The sequence below is a fragment of the Camponotus vicinus genome, unplaced genomic scaffold (genome assembly GCF_025532165.1).
Source record: "Camponotus vicinus isolate PSW18456_S1 unplaced genomic scaffold, iyCamVici1.0 SCAF_14, whole genome shotgun sequence".
Taxonomy (NCBI): domain Eukaryota; kingdom Metazoa; phylum Arthropoda; class Insecta; order Hymenoptera; family Formicidae; genus Camponotus; species Camponotus vicinus.
In genome coordinates, this window is record NW_028141950.1 from 14352276 (window position 1) to 14371479 (window position 19204).

General features: G+C 37.0%; 1 protein-coding gene across 4 annotated transcripts in view; it reads right to left on the reverse strand.

Moving 5' to 3' along the window:
* Positions 1–19204, reverse strand: part of Cow (Proteoglycan Cow) — a 319843-nt gene that overhangs the window by 113009 nt on the left and 187630 nt on the right. The window lies entirely within an intron of this gene.

Below are 19204 nucleotides of genomic sequence, written 5' to 3' on the forward strand. Positions count from 1 at the left end.
ATAAGCCGGCTTCTCCGGCAGACCGATATCTATTCCTGTTCCGACTTTCGGGACGTTCGGAGCCTCAGGGCGCACTCTGAGAGTTTCGAACTACCTAATCCTATTCTCGCTCCCTGGTCCAGAGCGCGGGTGCTCCCGTGTTCGATCGCATCCGACGGCCAGTATTCCATTCGCCCACCTCTCAGCGACCTGGGCCTTCTAGTCGACCTCCGACTCTCGATCGTACAAGATTGTACGCGATCACCGTGTATATAGTCTATTCCGCGTCCGTGTCTGATTGTACGCGATCACCGTAGCCTGTCTGTACCATAGTTTCTGCCTGTCGCATTTGGTCGAGCCCACCGTGCATATAACGTCAGAAACTGTGTTCGCGTTCAGTCTGTACATAACCGTTCGAAGACACAATCATTGTAATACAGAGAAATAAAGGAGTTGTTTATCTATACCGTGTAGTTCTGCGAGTCTAAGCTTCCCCTTTTCCCGAAACCTGACACTGGCGAGCCGATTCGTGGCGTCGGGAAAGATGCTCCACTACAACCTTATTAGAAATTACTCATCGGATTACCTAAAAATTGGATCAGTGATCAACTAACACTGCAAAATACCAAGTTAAGCTGGATTGGAGGAGAGTTGTATAATACGAAAGGCAACACAATTGATCAACCAACGACATGTCTTGCAATCACGATCAACTATATCAGCAAGTTGAAAAATTTTGGAAAGTAGATCTTCTAGAAATCAGGTATTACATCAAGAGAAAATCTACGAAAAATATTTTGAAGAGACTACACGCCGAGAAAGAGATGGTAAATTTGTGGTACGGCTGCTGTTTAAATGTCTAATGGGGGGAATCCAGAAATCAATAAATAGAAAACACGAAAACTTGAAACATTTGAACGGAGGTTTCAAATTTAAGATTGAAGAATATTATAATTTTATGTTGTTTACTATAATTTTATGAACGAATATGAGAATAGCGGGCATATGATTCAAATCTGTGAAGCGGATTTGTTAACATCTAAGGAAATTTATTTCATCCCACATCATGCAGTCATTAGACCTGAGTTAATGAAGTTACAAGTGATTTTTCGACGCATCTGTAAAAACATGTCAGGTTCTTTTCTCAACGACAAGTTTTGTCAAGTCCAAATCTAAGGAGGATTTTTGCAAGATATTGTTATGATTCAGGACTCATCAATATGTGATACATAGTTCAGCATACATAGCTTAGATGTTCCTAAAAACAAATATTAATTGATCCGCAAGATAGAACATTACTTACTTTATGGAGAAAAAATTCAGAACCGGCAAGGATCTATCAGTTAAACACGGTGACATATGGTGCGACAAATGCATCATATCATGTAATACGTTGTCTTCAAGAACTTGCAATTTAGCATCCAGAAGAATATCCTTTAGCAACAAATGTAATGAAGATATTTATATGGACGATGTACTATTAGGAAAACGGACATATCAAACATCAAGATATTTATATGGACGATGTAAGTGGACATATCAAAACATCATTTAGAAGTAGTTATTTGAGCTTTTAAAAAAGGGACAATTCCTATGCAGAAAATGGCATTCAAACTCAACTTTTTTCAATAGTTTAAGGATAACAAGACTGGTGATTTTCTTACTATCGAGGATGTAGCAAAGATATTGCGACTTCTTTGGAATTTCTCACTGGAGGCTTGCCATGGCCCTATCAGGATCCACCCACCACTGTTATTGGCACAGTAGGGATATTATTATTTATTAAAGAGATCTCGAGGGATGTGGTCACTCTATGGCGTTGTGCTCGTCGGTGCCGTTTCTTACGAAAGGCTAGTCGGAAGCCAGCATGCAGTGCACGCGAATACCTCCACCGGCACTTATTTGGTCAGCGAGTGACCTTTCAAGGACCCTCCGTGGCAATCGGCATTGCATCCATTGAACAAGATACCAACATCGCTCTGGAGGCATATCACTGTGTTAAAAAGCAGCATTAGGTGTGAGGTCTGAATAGCTCAGTGGTCTAGAGCAGTTGTCCGGAAAGCGAAAGACTCGGGTTCGATTCCCGATCCAGTCACTTGCGCCTCACATATTTTTCTAGTCCGCGAATATTGTTTTCTAGCAATTATTTATTGGGCTGAAAAATGTGTGAATGCTCTCTCCACAGGATATGCGTCGATGCCGTTGCATCGGATGGATTCTGTCGCTCGTTGATTAAATGGGCGTATAGACACGTCTGACCTCCTCCCACATACATGCTAATCTTTACTGAATATATTTTAACCAACCCATTCCTTATTCTTCTTGCCCTCATCGCCCCCAGAATACCACTGTCTACCAAATCAAATGCAGCCTTTAGGTCCACGAACAACAGCAATATTTTTTTTCCCTTTCTGCTAATCTGCTTATTTATCAAAAAATTTAGTACATATATATTTTTCATGATGCCCATTTTTTTTAAAACTCCGTTTAACGGCAATAAACTTTTTCTTCTTATCTCTCCCTTTAGCCTTTTCGCTAATAACGATACATATGATTTGATACGCTGTCTATATCAACGTTATTTCTCTGTATTCCTTCATCTTCTTTTCCTTACCCTTCTTTGTTATTGGCATTAGTATTTAACCTTTTCAATCCTTCGGTCAGCCTTCCCTCCTCCTAACCCTTTTATATAAATCCCTTTTTCATTCTTTTATTTCCTCCTCATCGTATTTCCACATCTCATTTAGAATGCCATTCCCTCTTTCATTGCCTTATCATCTTTTAGTTTTCTTACTGCTTCTCTAATTTTTCTCCTTCTTCTTTATGTTTCTTTTTATCTTCTCTCCTTCCCTTTTTGCTCCTCTCTCTACTTGTCATTCTATCTTTCCCAATAGCTCCTTAAAGTATTCATCTCTATCTTCCATTTTAATTCCCTCTTCTTTCTTTTTCTCTTTCTATTCACTATCTTCCACACCTGTCTCTCCGTCTTCGCCGCCTTTGCCTCATTTTGCCATCTTTTTACCTCCTTTATCTTTTTTTCTTCATATCTCTTCGTATTTGCCTTTTTTTTCTGTATATTTTTTTCTACTTTCTCTTCACCGTCTCCGTCTTTTCAGTTCTTCTCTAACCTTCTTTTTCCCTTTTTTACATTTCTCATCCTCCCCTCCCACCTCTCTTTTTTCTTTTTTTCCATCTCCTCTAATGTGTCTCATATGTTTTTAGTTTCTCTCACTCTTCTACTTCCCTTCCTCTATTCTGTTTCTTCTCAAATAAACTCTTAAATTCCTTCTTTTCTTCCAGCATTTTTCACACCTTTCTGCATCTCCTTTGCCTTTTCTCCTCCCTTCATTCATACTTTGTTCTCTTATTTATATCATCATTAGATGATGATTCGAATTTATTTTCGGTTCCAGCACCATCTTTTCCGCTTTTTCTAGCCTCCCCATCTCTTATTACATAATAACCGACTTTCCTTTCCTTCCTGTATAAATCCATTCAGGATTGGGAAGTAACGCACTTTTATTGTTATATTTTATATCTTAAAAATATTTATGACATTGTGTTTTCATGTATTTAGTCCTCAGTCATCAATCAATATTCATATACTGAATTCGGATACAAATTTATTGTGAAAGCGATTAATGACATTATGGTCTAATCACAGTTATTCCATTCTTCTGAGGAATGAGTATGGTTGGTAATAACGTCATTAATCATTTCCATAGAATAAAATATGTATCATCCGAATTCACTAATAGTTTGTTGTTATATTTAAGATTGTCCTAAGAATAGTTTTAAGATATTATGAATCAATCAGAGCCGCATTAATATAAAAATTTTATAAATCTCAACTTTTAAATTTGGCGTGATACCGCGCGCTTGGCGCTGCGCTTTATCATAGCTCGTAAGTTCATGGTTGGTTTCTCGTTTTTTCTTTTACATATAAGTAGATTTTTCGTGGTGAAAGCTGAAAATGCATTGTGAATTGTGGATTTTAAATGTTATTTATATTACGTTATATCTTCTTTTTTCATCAGGATTGTCCCGTACAAAAGTTAACACGTAGCTTGATAACGCGCAGAAACGTGACAGTGACGTGGCAGAGACATGGCAGAGACGATCGAGAGCTAATGCGTAGAAATGGGTGTGATCGGTGCAAACGGAAGCAATGAACGACATGCGTAAATTGTGCAGTAATTACTTCAGACTGTTCGCATATTAAGGACATAATATAAGACCCAATGACCTTATACGAAATACACGACAATTGGTGCTGCGGCTTATTGTACCTGTAAGAAAAAGACGATGAAACAACTGCTTCAACCACTAACGGCTACTGCGCAAAACCAACAGCTATTATGTCAGATCGGTAAGTCACAAAGGAAACTACTGACAGAAATATTATCACTCTAAACACAAAACACAGACAATGGTACAATGCTTCCGCCTATAAAATCATCACAATTTTCGAATTTGGCTACGTGGTTCGGTAAATTCATGACAAGGAGTAAAACCTTATGGTATGAATGTCACGAAAGCACTTTCGCGGAAGGGGCGAAAGGTCTAATCGAGAGCTTCTTTATGCTCTCGGTGACGAGTATCAGATTACTAGTCATTTATCAACTAAGAAACCGCACGCTATGTCTTTTATAGAGCTCGTGTAACATCTTAAGAAACAGTTCCATGACAATAAAACGCTATTTCGGCGTCGTTTTGAAACTCTTAATTTTCGTGCTTCTCCTCCAGCAACGGCAATAGAAATACTTGACAAAGTATTGACAAATGTTCTAAGAGATACCTTTGAGCTCGATAATTAAAAATATCGATCAACTCAAGATTCTACTAACGGCTCTTGCCCTAAATCGCATCTACCACACAGAGCGAACAATCCTTTTCAAAGTAGCATCGGAAAAAAAGAACTGCACATTTGAAGACATTAGAGAAATCTGCTACGCAAACGCGAATCGTATAGCTGATGTCATGCGCGTTGAAGGACAACGCTCTTCGGAAATCAACACGGTCAGCCAATCAACGAAGAATTCACCTAAAAGGAAAGATAAACATTACAAAAAGAAGACAAACTACTACACTGTCGCGATGCCATGGTTGCGGTTCCACGAAACACAGAATGCATGTCTTTTTAAAAAAGCAGAATGCAGATTATGCAAGAAAACGGGACACATTGCTAGAGTTTGCTTATTGAAACAACTGAATAAAGTAAATATTGTTAGATTATAAGATTTTCTAGGCACCTCGGCATCGCAAGTTCGAGCATATTACTATTAATTAACAACAAGCTGTTGAATGTTGGAATCAGTCGCCCAAAGCTCCAACTTCCAACAACTTTATGTCTCGGATTATTCAATGCATATCAGGGAATTTTTTAACGCCTCACTTGACTACAAGAACTATGTGATAAAAGCACCAGTTATCGTACTTGATCGCCCGAAACTGCACTAATTATCTCTCAAGCAATCAATGAGCTTGGCTTGGTTACCTATGACACAGGAATCATAGGAATCAACAAATCAACAAATGATAAATACATACAAATACATTGAGTAAATTCATTTAATGTTTCCTTCCTTCCTGAAAATCTTTTAAAACTCTTGTATATCTAATTCTATACCTCACAACACAAAGCACATAATGATTTCTCGAGCCTTGCTATACAGCAAGCTACATACGTAGCTTACGAAAAACGGATTATTATCGAAAAGATGGAGAGAGAGAGAGAGAGAGAGAGAGAGAGAGAGAGAGAGATTGATTAATTGATTGATTGATTTTTATTAGCTTTTTCAGCTATTTGTAATATACAATTTTAGATTACATTAAATAAAATATATTCCTTTAACATTCGCTTAAACGGTTCGATCCTTTTACAATGTTTCATTTCGGCTGGTAAATTATTATATAATTTCACTCCTTCATAAAACATACTCTTTTGCGCACTTCTTGTTCTGCGAAATTGTATTGCAATATCTCTGGCCTATCGCATTTGTCTTTCACTTACATTTCCTACTATTTCTAGTCTATTTCGTAGCTGTTCTGTCAGCAAATTCCTTACAATCTTAAAAATAAATAAACACATTATAATATAGCCTCTGTCTTACGGACATGAACTGCAACGCTTGCAGCATATGTTTCACTTTGGTATACCTATCACATTGTAATATAACTCTCATTGCCCGATTTTGCGCTACTTGCAATTTATCCAGCCTCTCCCATATCCATTAAAAACGTTGCACAATATTCGAAGTGAGGTGCTATGATTGCCTTATATACAACTCTAAAAAAAACCTTACAAAGGTAAAAAAAATACGCCAAGTACATAAAAAATATTCCACCTTGTATGCAACAAAACGTTTATAAAAAAATATCCCTAAAAATAATTTATAATAAAAATTTTCTCTCAAAAAATATATTAAAAAGAAAATGGCATAAGAGCCAACGCGCGGTAGTTGGAGCGCAGAGAAGCAACAACACTTCTTTCTTTTTTCAATATTAGTTTATTAAAATACACATTATAATAACAAAAAGCGAACGTTTCGAATCATCTTTTGATCCTTCTTCAGCGCGATGTTAACAATATATATTACAGATAGTGACGCGTTACATTAAACGAATTTGTTCTCGACGCGTAGGTGACGCTAAATTGCATCCCGCGGAGGTCTAGTAAACGCTCTGCTTCCAACAGTCAATTAAATATACTATAGTTATACTATGCGACGTCACAGCAGATCTAACAAATCGAGTAAAAATACTAAAATAAGTACCGAAAGATATTACACGTGAATGAGCTTTTTTTGCTTAAATTAATAGTTGGAAGCATGGCTCACCAGATTCCGCGCTTTTTACAATTAATAATATAATATGCCGTTGTGCGCCTCATGTCGATTCGAGATTCGATGGCGAACTGTATAAATATGTCCTCGGTTGTCAGGACGTAAACATGGACTCAACCAAGGACATGCACAGTTGACTCAACGATAACAAACATACCGACGCGTGAACGAACGCCTCATATTTTCGATTATCGATTATCGATCGATTAAATTATCGATTATCGATCGATTAAATTATCGATTATCGTCGCAAATGTATGATGCAAACCCTCTGTATCACTCTGCAAGCTATTTTTTTGGCGCTTGATAAACAGCATTTCAGAGACAAGCCTTTTGCCCAACGAGGACTCCCTGTCCATAATCTCAGATTCTTCCCAATTAAAATCATGACCGAATTCCAGTCTGTGATTAGTTATAACCGAAGGTTGTGACGTATTTCGTCGAATGTGATTTCGATGTTCAGAAATTCGTTTTTTTAACTGTCTGCTAGTTTGGCCGACATATGACGCATCGCAATCATTGCACGAGACTTTATACACTACATTGTTACACGAATCTTTTGGCATTATGTCTTTATGGACCTTGACAAAATTACGAAGTTTATTTAAGCCAAAATAAGAAACTCCCGTGTCATGATTACGAAGAACTCGCTTAAATTGTTCCGAAAACGTTGGAATGTATGGGATTGTAAAATATGAAGAGGGTCTTTTCTCAGGGTGGTCATCGTCGAGCTCCAAGCCTGTCCGATTCAAGGCCAATAGCAACTTCAGACGCTCTCGTATTACATGGAAAATGTAAAATAGGGGATAGCCATTGTCCAAGAGGACGCCGACTATCAGCTCAAAGTTTTTTTGATGGAATCTCGGATGCGATAATAAAAAGGCATGATCCACCAATCCTACGATTGTTCCCCTCTTATGGCATAGTGGATGATTCGACTTATAATTTAGATATCTCTCGGAAAAAGTAGGTTTGTGATACCAATCGAATTCAATTAAATTATTGTTCACGATTATCGTAACATCAAGAAAATTAAGTTTATTATCAACTCCCTCCTCCAATGTGAACTGAAGCCTTGGGTGAAAAGAGTTGAAGATATCCAAGACCTCATTGAACATAGAAGAGGGCCGCCAAAGCTATATCATTCACATACCTATAATAGAATGGTAGATTGAAGGGAACTCGTCCAATTGCTTTATTTTCCAAATCTTGCAGTGTGATATCGGCAATGATGGGGGATAGGGGAGTATAATTAATCATAAGCTTTGCCAAGTAAATTTGGAACTAAAAAAATTAAGATCAAAACGACTTACAAAAACGTGGCGTGCTCGGGTTACATTATAATACACATAATTTTACAAAGTTTGCGAATTATATACCTGTAATTAATTTCAATTATAGAAATATGTGAATTATAATACGACCCGAGCACGCCAAGTTTTTGTAAGTCGTTTTGGTCTTAATTTTTTTTAGTTCCAAATTTACTTGGCAAAGCTTATGATTAATTTCAAAATTAAATATTTCCTAATAATAGAAATGTCTAAATTATAATACGACTCGGGTCAAATTTTTGTATGTAACTTCTTAAATCCTTTAGTTCCAGGTCTACATAGTAAAACTTATGATCTTAAAATAAGTCGATTAGTTTTTCTCTTTTAAATTCAAAATTGGCGATTAATGCAATCGATGTTATTGCAGTAAGTGTTAAATAGTTTTATGACTTACTATTTATAATCTGCAATATAAAATCCGCAATATATTAATGCTATTTCATATATTGTACAAATATTTATTTGGATCATACATAATAATGTATTTTTAATGTATTTTTATATATCATACAAAGTATTGAACTTATTATGAAAATAATTTTCATTTTGCCGAGAATCTAATACATAAATGTAAGATTGAATTTGTGACAAATATTTCAAATTACAAATCCCTATCAATTGCTTCAATGTACTTGGCTAATTAATTATTGATTTAATATTTAGTTTTGATTTTTTTTTAGGAAAAATATATTTTTTGAGAGAAAATTTTTATTATAAATTATTTTTAGGGATATTTTTTTATAAACGTTTTGTTGCATACAAGGTGGAATATTTTTTATGTACTTGGCGTATTTTTTTTACCTTTGTAAGGTTTTTTTAGAGGGATTTCACATCTTTTTGTAAAATTTACATATATATTTTGAGAGATAAATTATTTTTAGGGATATTTTTTTATAAACGTTTTGTTCCATAAGTATGTATATCTATAACTCTATAGTTCTATAGTACATAATTATATACATATATATACATGTGTGTGTGTGTGTAGAAATTTACATATTTGACTGCGCAACCATAATTATAGTTATATAGACATTTATTACATTTACCTGCATAGATACAAATATAGTTACGCAGAAATATTCCCTACATGTATAATGATAATTATATACAGGGTGTTCGGAAATTCAATCGACAAATTTTTAGAGATTGTCGGGGCACCATAAGAATCATTTTTTGTAAATGAACCTGGGGTCGGAAACGTGCCATTACATTGGCATATGGAGTGTTCGAAAGAGTCGGGACCTCGAAATATCGCAAAAAATAGGTTTTACAAAAATAGGTTTTACAAAAAATTGTTTCAAACAAAAGTTGTAGGGTGTAAAAAGGTCTATTTACTGGCGCCATGTGTTTGACCTTGGATGGCGTCGCCAAGGTCACGACAAGGCCACCTTGAATTTTTGAAATGGAATCCTCCACTTTTTATTGCATATTCTTGTAACCCTTCTCGAGACCTTTTCAAAGCATTAATTTTACCAACTTTAAGTAAGTTTCGTTTCGAAGTTATCGAACTTTTCATGGTAAGATGTCTCGCCCACGAAGGCAAGAGATCCAAACACAAATTCGATTCCCAGATTGGAAGATGATCTAGCCAACCATGGCAAGATCGGTGGCTGATCCAGCCGATGAAGGCAAGATCGATGGCTGATCCAGCCGATGAAGGCAAGATCGGTGCCTGATCCAGCCGATGAAGGCAAGATCGGTGGCTGATCCAGCCGATGAAGAAAATGGCCCAAAATATCATACGCATCGGTCAGTTATAAAGTAGATCCACCATCATTTACCACTTCTACCTTCATTCGCGGATAATAATACGATAGCTACAGTCGTCGACTTATCAGGAAAAACTTTATAACTTCAATAACTTCAAAACGGCTTACTTAAAGTTGGTAAAATTAGTGCTTTGAAAAGGTCTCGAAAAGGGCTACAAGAATATGCAATAAAAAGTGGAGGGTTCCATTTCAAAAATTCAAGGTGGCCTTGTCGTGACCTTGGCGACGCCATCCAAGATCAAACACATGGCGCCAGTAAATAGACCTTTTTACCCTACAACTTTTGTTTGAAACAATTTTTTGTAAAACTTCTATTTTTTGTGATATTTCGAGGTCCCGACTCTTTCGAACACTCTGTATGCCGTAGCGATGTAATGACACGTTTCCGACTCCAGGTTCATTTGCAAGAAATGATTCTTATGGTGCCCCCGACAATCTCTGAAAATTTGTCGATTGAATTTCCGAACACCCTACACACACACACACACACACACACACACACACACACACACACACACACACACATATATAATATTATAAATTACATAATTATATTCCACAAAATGATAACTATTTATTCTCTTTATTAAGATTAATATATAATATATCAAAATATATTATGTCTAAACAGAAATGAGAAAAATTTCACAATATTTACATTTTGATTGATGAATCACAGTCCATTTGGTTGTCGTTAAGTGTCACAAATCTGTGTTTTTATATAATACTAATAAATATACTTGGCATCGCGACGCTACTGCGTCGCTTGATAATAACTTTTAATATGTCACTTCTCTTCCTTGGTACATTATTACACACTACTTCTCTTCCTTGTTCTGCACTATACTTTTATTTATTTACTCTTATTTATTTCTTGTAATCTGTGTTTTTAAACAAGTAACCTGACTACTCAACGTGTCACTTCTCTTCCTTGTTACACTATTCCGCAATATACTCTAATAAATTTATCTTTCATATGTACATACACACATACGTATACATATCACACGTATGGTACGCACATGCACGCATATGATTTTGTCTCTTAAAGCATTTTGCACATCGAAGCGATATAATCGTATATGCACGGTGTGAACGCCGCTTGAGGGACAAACTCGCTTTGCGTGTGTGCGTGCGAGCATATGTACGTGAGTCTGAACCTGAAGGAAAAGGAAGAGAAGAACGAAAAATGTCACAATTCTGATATTCGATCGTCATTTCTCAGGATTGACTGCACCGATTTTATTCAAACAGGTCGCAATCGAAAGCTTGTATTCATATTATATGATAAAAGTGTCGTTAGATTTTTTATTACGGCTTTAGTTTATTAAATATCTTAATCGAAAGTTTACTTGACGTGAAATTCCGGATAAGGTACTTGATAGTGCCGCGTCGAGAACAGTGACTCTCAACTCAATGCTTGGACCTGTTTTTTTATGTACTTGGCGTCGCAACGCTACCGCGTCGCTTGATACATCTAGTATATGCCGATATACAATTTCCTATTCTATTTAAAAAACTTGTCTTTTTTCCTATCTTTTTTAACATATAGTCACAGTGATCTTTAAATCGAAGTTTATCATCAATAATTATTCCTAGGTATTTCATTATCTCTACTCACTCTGTCTCAGTTCCATCCAAGCATTTCAATACAATATTTCCTTTCAGTTCCTTTCTTACACTCCTAATTATCATATATTTCGTTTTTTCTGCATTCATTTTCAACTTATTTATATTCATCCATTTTTCTACTATATTAAATGCCATATTCATTTTTGACTCTAACTGCTCACTACTTTCACCAGCTACATATATTAATGTATCATCCGCAAACATTTTTATACTACATCCTTCAGGGCAAATTTTAATTACATCACTAATACATACAATAAATAACAAGGGTTCCAGTACAGATCCTTGCGGCACTCCATATTCAGTGGCAATTAATTTAGACCATTTATCGTTGAAATGAACCTGCTGCGTTCTATTATTTAAGTATGATTTTAACCATTCTAAAACCATCCCTTTAATTCCATATTGATATAATTTTTCTATTAATCTTTCTCTATCTATTGTTTCGAAAGCTCGCTTAAGATCCATAAATATTACTCCAATCATTTTTCCTTCGCTAACTATTAATTTCCATTCGTCAACAACAGTTTGAATTGCCGATTCACACGAATACTGTTTTCTAAAACCTGATTGATGTTCTGTTATAATATTATTAAATTCCAGATACATTTCAATTTGCTTCTTTACTAATTCTCCACTAATTCTAACACTTTCTCATATATTGGTAGCATATTAATAGGTCTATATTCACTTGCTTTTTTAGCTTTTTCTATTTTTGGAATCGGTATTATCGTTGATGTTTTCCAACTCTCTGGACAGCAACCTTCCCTCAAAGAATTATTTATTACTTCAACAAACTCTTCTTTTACATTAAACGTTGACTTTAATATATCGCTAGTTATTCCTTCTTCAGTCCCTTTCTTTTTTGACAATCTCATAACAATTTCCTCTAAATCTTCTACATTAATCATCTCAAAGTTTTCTATAAAAATTCCTGTATTTTCAATAATATAAATAATTCTTCTACCCGTGTCCCTAGACTTATCAATATTTATAGATTTTACTACGTTAATACTTTGTACGTAATATATGTTAAATTTATCAGCTATATTACATCCGTTAATGTCATTTACTATCTCAAAATCTACATTATCTATATCTTTTGTACTCCTTGGTTCACCTCTAATTAATTCTTTCAAGGTTTCCCACATTTTCGGTTTTCTTTATTACTATCTATCATATCTTTATAGTATTCCTTCTTCTTTTCCCTGATTAATTTAACTACTGCATTTCTTTCAGTTTTAAACTGCAACCAATTCTGCTCTATATCGTCGTACACTGTCTTATTATACGCTTCATCCCTTTTATTTGCTGCTTCTCTTATATCATCTGAAAACCATTGTTTCCTTTCCCAAACTTTTGGAATTCTAAACTTTTTTTTAGGTGCTATAATGTCCAGTGCCTCTACTATGCTATCAACAATTTTTTTCGCTCTCCTATTTACTCTCAAACCTTGACCTTGCCCTATTCTGTTTTCCACTAGACTAATAAATTCATCTATACTAAATTTATTATAGTCTCTGGCATTAAATTCTCTATACTTACTTTTAATTTTATTCAAATATAAAACGAATTTTAGCTACGCATGATCTCTGTTATTTTAGGTTCATGAATTACCTGTAATTGCACTTTATTATTAGCAAAAAGTAGATCAATAATTGTTTGACTATCCTTTGTGACTCTCGTCGGTTTATTAACCTACTGTTTCATACCTAGACTCAACATTAGGTTTTGCAATTTCTTTGTATAGAACGAGTCTACCATAAAGTCTATATTAAAATCTCCCAATACCATACAATCTCCCTTTATTGTTAATTCCTCTACTATATCCTCTAAAAATCTAACAAAATCATCGTGTGATGCACTCGGTGAATGATACACTACCATTATCGTACCTTTATACAATTTTTCTTTTATTTCTATCGCAACACACTAGCAATTCGAAATTATTTTTTTCGTCAATAATATTTCATACTATTATTTCATACTTAACATCGTATCTTACATATAAAAGTGCTCCTCCTGTATTTCTATTTTCTGCATCGCATCTAATTATACTATAACCTGGAACATTCACCTCATCTTCAATTTCAGTTAATCTCGTTTCAGATAATGTTACAATTGCAGGATTCAATCTCTTCATAATCTGATGCTGTATCTCATCTTTATGCGCTAACAGACTTTGCGCATTTGTATATAATATTAACTCTTCTTTCTTCTGTGATTACTATTTCGTATCCTCCCAGCCGGCTCTCCTCTTCTTTTCCTGTATCGCCCTCCTGAATGTTGGACATTCCAGATCAAGCGCATCGTGCTCATCACTTATCTGCAAGTTGTATGCTTGAATTTTAAACATACAGTTCACGCATCTCTTCTTGGTTTCCCTGCATTCAAATGCTTTATGTTTTCCAGCACATTTGTGGCATGTTTCATCTCGAGTACAATTTTTCGCAATATGAAAATAACCCCAGCATTTAAAACATCTTTTAACACTAATATGATTAAACACAGGGCACTTATTCCATCCTACACTTAATTTTCCTTTACTCAATATTAATTCATGTATTTTTTTATCTGTTTCAATTATTACAGAACTTTCTTCCTTTCCTCTTTTTCGGGATTTACTATCATCATTTTTCTTCTCTTTAATTATTCTCTTCACAATTCTCATTTGAAATCCTTCATTTGTCGCCATTTTATTTTATCTAAATACTGAGTTATGTGCTCATTTAGTTTCGCAGAATTTCGTACTTAAACATCGGTCGCACCTACTGCGGTACAAGAGTAAAGTTCTATTAATAAATTAAGAGTTCGACAGTTAATGATATTAAAATACTTGTTAATTAATATTATTTTAAGATATTTAAACGCCGAATTACGTGCGCGTTTCGTTTCGCAGAATTTCAGACTTTTTTGTGAATTGCGTCAATTAAAAGGTTGTTTAAAAATTAAAGAGATAAGCTCAAAAATCAAAACTATATCAGTTTGAAAGCTCATAAATAGCTCTTAATTCTGCCGCAAAGATTAATTCAATATTTTTATTTTTAAGTAGTGGGGGGGCTGAGTCGACGTCGGCTCAGCCCCCCCACAAAAAGTATTAAATTCCTGCTTATTGCAACGAGCTCAAAATTTTTAATTTGCGGGATATGACAGCTCATAAAAAGCTCATTATTATGAGCTATTAGTTTTTTTATTTTTGAAAAGTGGGGGGGCCAGCTCGACAAGGGTCTCTTTCGGGGCCTACGTCCTCCCATAGGAGGAGTAGCGGTTCTGCGTTTGCGCTACGCGCATTTACGAATTCTCGCGCGATTTCAATTTAGCGGAGAAAATCGATGCCTCAAACTACGGAAAACCTCATCCCATCGTCAGAAGGAAGATTGGAGTGAACGAGGAAGTTAAAGGACAGAGAGTGGAGACCCGACTAAAAGCCACGGGAGCACGTCAAGTCAGGCTATCATTTCAATATTATAACATTTTAATTATCTCGCTACTGCCGAACACAATATTGGCCGTTAATTCTATTAATTATTGCCAGCAGTCAAGAGGCTTCCCGACAAGAGGGCGAAATACCGAACTTGTAAAGTCGATGAGGGGACGGCCACTCTGCACGAAAGGACACGTGAGAGACCCTGACATGGAGCATTGCTACATAAACTCCGGCCCGGACTCTGAAACATGAGCCATGATTGACGTGAATGACCAGCAGAATGTTGGCAGACGGATGTCCTACGCTTAAGAGAGAGAGCAAGAGCGAACGCTGCTACAAATTTCCTTTATAAGCGACTGAGAACCTTGCAGCCCGAAGGGCTTATGGGCTGTGACAGAAGATAACGGCGTGCGAGAAACGCGACCCTGCGCCAATTATGATTTGCCACGCGAGGACTAGAATAACACGCGCTACCGACGTGTCTCCCGTGGGTCTTCCGCTTCTCACTGTTCGACGAGCTTTCGATAGGAGAGGATGTGGACCCCGACCACCCCTTTTGCTACCATTGCTGCGAGATTGTTCGAAATTCTGTTTGTGAGACGACTAATTATTGTGAGGCCACCGATTTCGCGTCGCGCTCGGATGGATCGTAATTAACGCTCGTAATAATCATCACTCTAATTGGTATTGTATTTTAGTTTCGTTCACGTAGTGCGTTCGATACATTCTTTAGTGTTTCGCGTTTTCGGGCGATCGATGAGCAAATCGATCCATCCGTTCCTAGGACATTTTATCACGACTTCTCCGGGAACCGCCGCCGCCAATCTGTAAATCTTGTGTTTGCGTCTTTGTGTAATTACATCGTAATCTATCATGTTTCTTTATGTTCTAATGCGATAACTTGCGTGTCGATATCGATGAATTCGCATTTTGTACACGACCCGACGAAATTCCGCGAGTTCTTGTGTCTTTATTTCTGCGTACACCAAGTGAGCGAATATTGATACTATCGTTTATATTTGCGGCAATCTTTAGCCTGCTGCGCGGACTCGCGAACTATCGAGTGTTGTCGTGCAAATCGAGGGCGAAATATTTCACGGAAAATTAGACTGAAAACACCACGATTTTATTAATTCGAAGGTGTCTTATCATTGTCTCGTTTTCTCGTTCGAGCGGCCGGTACGTCGTCTGTTTGTAATTTGATCGATCTCGCTCGGCTCGCCGCCGCACATGTCGATGCCGCGTGGGCTATAGGTCCTGCCTCGTAACTTCACCCGAGTGCGAGCCTATTCATCGATTCCGCTGCATTAATTGCGTCGATCACGCATCTGTATTACTATTTTTATCTTCTTATTTGTTTTAATGTACCATTTTATTATATTTCACATATGGTCTTGCTATTTTCAGCTTTGTTCTCGATCTCCTCTCCTCCGTTCTGATTAACTCAACCCTCTCTTCGTTACATTGGTGAGCTATCGAACCAAGTAACATCCTAAATTCCGTCGCATTCGTTTCTCTGTCTCCCTTTTTGTTTAGTGATATCTTTCGGGTAATTTTGTGTGGTACAGTCTTCCGTATCTGGCGCCCAATCATTAGAGAACTTTTGCAAGTATTTTCGAGTAGAGACGTAAGATTGCGGATTGCGCCGAAGGTGGGGCCGACCGCGCAATCCCGTACGATCTAGGAAAAGTACGATCACAGTATATGTATACTGACGTATACTATTACATGTGAAGAGAAGAAGAATAGTAGAAAATTGTCTCTCCTTGTCAAACAAACCGATTCTAGTATCGTGATATCAAATAACTAATCTTGAGACAGTCACTTTTTTAAGTGGCTTCACCTGCCGCGGCCTGGGTCCGTAGACTGGTAGGGCTCTGAGTACGATTATTATTCAAATTTATTCTTATTAAGTAATTTAATTGGGCGCCAGCTAGCTTTAAAGAGACTAGCGACTCTCCGGATTTTATCGCAATTAATAGGAACAACTACATGAGACAAATCGCAAGGTGGGTACAGTTGGGGACCCGAGAAAAGGCGTGCAAAATAAATGAAGCAGTGCTCAAGTAAGAAAATATGAATTCATATAATTCGACTTACGTTTGATGCGATGAATACAATTTACTCTTTGTCGTTGTACGCTCAGGCTGACCCCGACCTTCGACTTTCGTATCACAATTCACTTTATATAATATGGAATTTGACAAATACGGTGATAATCTTTTACGCTATAATTGACAATTTCTTTTTCTTACGAGGCGACAGGACTCCGCGAGGGCTTCTTTTACAAATTCAGTCTAATTGCTAGGGCCTCGAGCCAAGAAGTAGTCCCTTGACCGTCGCGCTAGGTGATCGATCTCTTCCCTCACCAAGTGGGGATTTTAGCTGAAGAAATCAATTTTCTGACGCGTGCGCGTCAGCCGTCGTGTGTCTCTCTCCGGGGCTCTGGCCCTTCTCTCTCTCGGCGGATCGATATATATCCCGGCCGTAGTCGCTTCTCTATAATTTTAATTAAATTAATAATTTACCAAATAATTGACGGACAAGACAAATACACAATTTTCGCAATTAGCGCTCGAGGAATCCCATCGAGCGTTGACGTCGAGGAAGGTTTTTATTTTCCTGTCACAATCTATTGCTCTGTTTTATTCTTATGCCTTGATTTTGCACACACACTGTGATGTAATATTTTTAATTGTCCGTCACAAAAATCGACAGACTCGATCGCGGACAGTTTTTCGGAAGTCCACGTCCTCCCCATTATTTAGAGAAAAAGCCCATTTGGATTTGAGCGAAAACTCGTCTCTTCTTCTTGCGTGTATTTACGATGAGCAGTGACGTACAGGCGAGAGTGATGGGATCTTATTCAGTAGACAGACCGAAGACAAAGATAGCTGATCTCAGGATAAACGGAAGCATAAAAATTGAGATGAAGCTACATGATTAATATTGTGAAAAAATAACTGCTGCTGACCTATTTATAAAAAGTTGCTTTATAGAAAGAGAGTAAAAAGGGATGGTGACTTCACATGTAAAGTGCATAGGAGTCCTAAAACAAAGTCGCTATCGAATGTTTATTCGTGCGGAATTGAGATTCGGATCTGAATAGAAAACAGATCCGATAAAAAAATCGACCTGCAGAGCATCCAGTATCATCAAAATACATAAATGGACGAGCGAATCGGACGGCTATCGAAGAATTATGTCTCCGAAGCCCTGTAAGAAGTGATGCGGGACACAGGGAGACCCAAGACTACGGTCATGAAGGCACAAGAATCGATAAGCTCGCATGATATATCTGAAGGATTCAATAACGACAGAAATAACTCAATTTTAGGTTAATTTACTGGCGTCACTCCTTTTGTTCATCATTGTTCGGTGGACCGGCGCGCTATATAAAGACCTCTAGCATGGCATGTGCATGGGGCGATCTTGATTTTCAATGCTGCGAGGGGTAAAAGCCGATGAGATAATTATCGATTTCTCACCGATTATATAAGGTATTGTTTAGTTCGAATGAATTGTCGCGCTAACTGCTGTCTAATTTTTTTCCTTTCATTTGATGTAAAACATGATAAAATTCAAATAATTCTGGTATTAACATAAAAAATTAGCGACCGATCGACCAAGACTCATCCGAATTATTGTCGTACGTGCCCTCTCTTGGTGAGGCAATCACCGCCGGTAGTCACTTAATTGTATCGTGTATTAATTTTACATTATGTCTTGATGTTCGAATTGTGTTATCGTCTAAATAAACTCATACGTGTAATCGCGTAATTTTTAGAAAAGATAGGAATGTATGTGGGAGGAGGTCAGACGTGCCTATACGCCCATTTGGTCAACGGACGACAGAATCCATCCATGGCAATGGCATCGACGCATATCCTGTGGAGAGAGCATTCACACATTTTTCAGCCCAACGAATAATTGTTGGAAAACAATATTCGTGGACTATAAAAATAAGTGAGGTGCAAGTCGGTGCCGTTTCTTACGGAAAGCCAATCGGAAGCCAGCATGCAGTGCACGCGAATACCTCCACCGGCACTTATTTGGTCAGCGAACAACCCTTTCAAGGATCCTCTGTGGCAATCGGCATTGCATCCATTGAGCAAGATAACAACATCGCTTTGGAGTCGCATATCACTGTGTTAAAAAGCAGCATTAGATGTGAGGTCTAGATAGCTTAGTGGTCTAGAGCAGTTGCCTGGAAAGCGA